This window comes from Nicotiana tabacum, chromosome 21 (assembly GCF_000715075.1).
Source record: "Nicotiana tabacum cultivar K326 chromosome 21, ASM71507v2, whole genome shotgun sequence".
Classification (NCBI taxonomy): Eukaryota; Viridiplantae; Streptophyta; class Magnoliopsida; order Solanales; family Solanaceae; genus Nicotiana; species Nicotiana tabacum.
The window spans coordinates 98,890,682-98,895,114 of record NC_134100.1 but is presented as its reverse complement, the minus strand read 5'-3'; the positions used below and the strand labels follow the sequence as shown (position 1 = coordinate 98,895,114).

At 36.3% G+C, this 4,433-nt stretch overlaps 1 non-coding gene across 1 annotated transcript; it reads right to left on the bottom strand.

The window, feature by feature from the left end:
- Nucleotides 1-553: 553 nt before the first annotated feature.
- TRNAL-AAG (transfer RNA leucine (anticodon AAG)) lies at nucleotides 554-634 on the bottom strand. Its single transcript has one exon. It is a non-coding gene; the product is annotated as a tRNA-Leu (tRNA).
- Nucleotides 635-4,433: the final 3,799 nt, after the last annotated feature.

Sequence of the window (4,433 nt, the reverse complement as noted above, 5' to 3'; positions counted from 1 at the left end):
TATTTCTTATGTATGTTACTGTCAACGCATATATAATAGACTAAGTTAAAATTGATCTTCCATTGTATATAAGTTGATTTTGAAGAAAAATATGCTTGTCATGCTACTGAAAAACTTAGATACGTCGAATAGCTTATGTAATTGCACCCATATGGTATATAGAAGTTTTGACAATAACATCATACATGCAAAAATTATGATACTGGTCAATGTGCTTCTAGGTATATTCTTATCCCTGAATTCAACTTTCGTCTTCCGAAACTAAGAAATATCCTTTTAAATTTGTGTGAAAATAATTTTTAGTATGTTTATGTTTTGCAAATATAATAAATAAAGTACAAGGACAAACATCCTAAAAATTAGGCTATATTTGCCGCAATATGTTTCTTACACGAACAACTGGATGTTGCACTTTCAAGAAGGGATATCAAGATCGACAATAAGAGTTCTGGTTATGACATAGCAACCAAATCATTAGGAGGAGACATACACAAAAAAATATTATCCACAAAGAAGTATTCGTTAAGATACTGTATTACGCTTTAAGTTGTAATGTTGAGAGTGGGATTTGAACCCACGCCCTTTCGGACCAGAACCTTAATCTGGCGCCTTAGACCAACTCGGCCATCTCGACAGCTTAGGTACTAGTTTTTAATAAAAATCGTAATAGAATGCGACTTATAAAATGTATTGGTTTAATGCGACTTACAAAGCGCATTTATCAACTGCGACTTCACTAATAGTTTTTCAAATCAAGTGCTCTTCATTTCCGCTATCAGAAATTGCAACTACTGAGCAACTGACACGTCTCTCCTCTTTTTCTTCCCATCTCTTTTCTGTGAATTTATTTGCCGTACAACTCATCTACGTCTCAGATTTTTACTTATAATTGTAATGAACATGTGTGTGTGTTGTAAACTTGTAATGAACATGTGGGGAGGAGAGAGAATAGCTGATCTCAATAAGTCTCGTCTTCACTTAAATATCAGGATTTTTAAGCATTGGTCCTTGAGGATTTTTTGTTTATTTAAAAAAAATTGTAAAGAGAAGAAGAACAATAACATACAGCATACCCAGTATATTCCCACTACAACGAGAAGCGTGGGAAAAATAGTGTGTATGCAGACTTTACCCCTACTTAGTAATGGCAATGGGGCGAGGCGGGTCGGGTTGGAGCTTAACTCGCAAAAAATTCAACCCGTTCCGTCCCGCAAAGATCCGTTCCGCCCCGCATTTTTTTTTATTAGTTTTATTTCTGTCAAAAAAAATAAGTTTAATATTTCACTTTTTAAGTTTCTTGAATCCCTCATATGGATCCAAATATTATATTTCTATTTTCAGAGATTATAATATAAAATAAATAGATTGAAACGCATAAAAACTAAAAAATAAAATGAATTGAAAAGCATAAAAACTAGAAAATAAATGAATTGAAAAGCATAACATCGGTGTATCGTGTACCTAAATTTACGTATTAACTTGATAAATTTCCATATAACAAATATGCATCATAATTTTTTTATAACTAGTTTATAACTATAATATATAAGCTCATATTTTTTTATAACTAGTTTACTATAACAGTAGTGGACGAAGTCCTTGGAACAAACAGGTGGACGAAGTCCTTGGAACGAACAGGTAAATGTTTTGTATGTTAAACGCATAGTCATATTTTCCAGCCACACTATATTTTTTGCTTGCCTTATTTTGTACGATCTATAGTGTTTTCATGGAATAAAACCGCAACCGCCCCGCCTCGCCCTGCATTAGTCTTTGAAAAAACAATTTCAACCCATCCTGCTCCCGCCCCGCCCCGCCCCGTCCCATTGCCATCCCTACCCCTACCTCAAGGAGGTGGAGATATCATTCAACCTTCAAAATATTGAGCTTGCAATGTGTTCAAGGTATCCCCGTCACTATTATGAGCACCACTATTCTCGCAGAGGTCGAATGTTGGCCCAAGTGAAGTTTGTTTTGATGATTGACAAAGGAACTCAAGTATGAACCAGGTCCATACACAGCGTACACAGACACATGCAGATTCGAGCACAAGGCATGCACGTGTAACATATAAGTTTAAGTGGTTATATCTGATATCTCCTGAACGAAAATATTGCATAAGTGATAAGGAGAAAGATTCTTTACTCGAATAGAACTGTATCCTAGATAAAGGAAGAGTTAGAAGTTGAAAATAACTAGAACTCTTCCACCAAGGAAGAGTAAAGCATTAGACTTCTAGTTATTTCCTATTCTACTAACTCTATATATTGCAGGATGTTCTCATTTTACAGGTACGCACAAACGCTGAAGTTAAACGAGAGTTGAGAGCAAAATAGCAAGGCATTTTGTAAGCAATTCCTGTGTGATTCAAGTGTGCGAACATGAAGTTATATGAACCAGATAGAAGAACCAGTTCTAAGTGTTTGTCTTTTATTCTAGTTCAATTGTAGTAGGACTTTTGAGTTGTACCTTTCAGCTTCCTTTAGAAGCATTTGTACTAGGTACTCTAAGTGTAGTGTTCAAATTAGAGTTAACTTGAAATTGTCGCAACAGTCTGAGACTTGTTGCCACAAAGGGTTAGAGGTAATCCTTAAGTTTACAAAGCATTTTGTAAATACTATTTTTGGCTCAGTGATTTAGTGAAGTGTTGGAAAAAATCCTACTGGGTAGTAAGTCGTGATTTTTTCATCTTTTGAGTCAGGTATTTTCCAACGTAAAAATACTTGTGTTCTTTACTTTATGCATTTATTATTTGGGCAACAGTAGGATAAAGAACACATAGAAGAACCAGATCCTTCTATAATCTGTGCACGCAAAAAATTAGACACCACACAAATTACCCCCATTTTGTGTGGTATTGAAGTATAAAATATTAATTAGTAACAGAGCAAGTTATCCTTGAAGAGGCTAACACCTTAGGATAAGATCAAGATAAGTGCACCACCTGAAAATTGAGAAGGGCAATCCACTGCTAGGCCACCACTCTTTAATGGGCAGTACTACTCTTAGTGGAAGAACAGAATGAGAGATCACATTCAAGGAGAAAACTATGAGCTATGAAAGATTGTCACTGATGGTCCACTGGCAACCTTGAAGAAAAATGCTGAAGGAGTAGATGTGCCAAAAACAAGAGCGAATTACAATGCTGAGGACTTGAAGAAGTGGGAGAATAATGCTAAAGCCAAGACATGGCTTGTTTGTGGGCTTGGTCCAAATGAGTACAACAAAATTCAAGGTTGTTCCACTGCTAAAAAAATTTGGGACACACTGCAAGTGGCCCATGAAGGAACGACTCAGGTAAAGAGATCCAGAGGAACTCTACTGTATTCTCAGTATGAGAACTTCGTTATGAAGGATGGGGAAACCATTCTGGAGATGTACACAAGGTTCACTACAGTGACAAATGAACTAAAATATCTTGGAAGGATTATCCCTGAAGAAGAGAGGGTTGAGAAGATACTTACTAGAGTCTTGCCAATCACTTGGGAAAGCAAGATCACTACCATCCAGGAGTCAAAGAATATTGCCACTCTCCCACTAGATGAATTGATTGGGAATCTCACTGTCTATGAACTTAGGAGACAAACCATGAAAATGGATGTACCTAAAAAGGAAAGGAGCTTGGCACTCAGAATCACTGAAGGTTCTGATCTGGAAGATAATGAAATGACTATGATCACCAAAGACTTCAAGAAGTACCTGAGGAGAATAAAGGGTTCTTCAAGAAGTAGAAGTTACATCAACGCAAAAGCTCCTGAGAAACAAACTAATGATGGCTGCTACAAGTATGGAAATATGGATCACCATATCAAAACCTATCCTTTGTGGGAAATTGAATGGAAGAAGGAAAGAGTTGAACAAAAGAACAGGAAGAAGGAATAGGTTCAACCCAAGAAAAGCAACAACAAAGGATCAACCAAGTCTATGATCGTTGCTTGGGGAGAAAGCTCAGATGAAAGCTCAGATGATAATGATGATGATGATGAACGAGCACTTATGGCCATTGGAGAATATGATGAAGAAACTGATACAAAGACAAGATTAATTTTTTGTCTAAACAAACGTTATCTGAGTTACTACTAGAGCTAGTTGATGAATCTGAGGATGTGAATAATGAAAAGGAACAACTGCTAAAAGAATGTGTAATTTTGAAAGCTAAGTGCAAAAACCTGAAACTTAGGGCTTGTGAAATTGAAATTGAAAATATTGTGTTGAAGAACCGGGTTCATGCACTTGACACAACTGTCCTAGAAATTAGATATGAAAATCTAAAATTGAAATTAGGAGCAGGTAAAAAGACAGCTGATCGCACACAACTCACTTTAGAAGAAACTGTAGGAAAAATGAAAGATGAGTTGTATAAGAGGGATGGACAGGTAAGAGTCCTAAAGGAGGATCTGAACAAGGTCAAGCATGAGCTAGACAGAACTTGT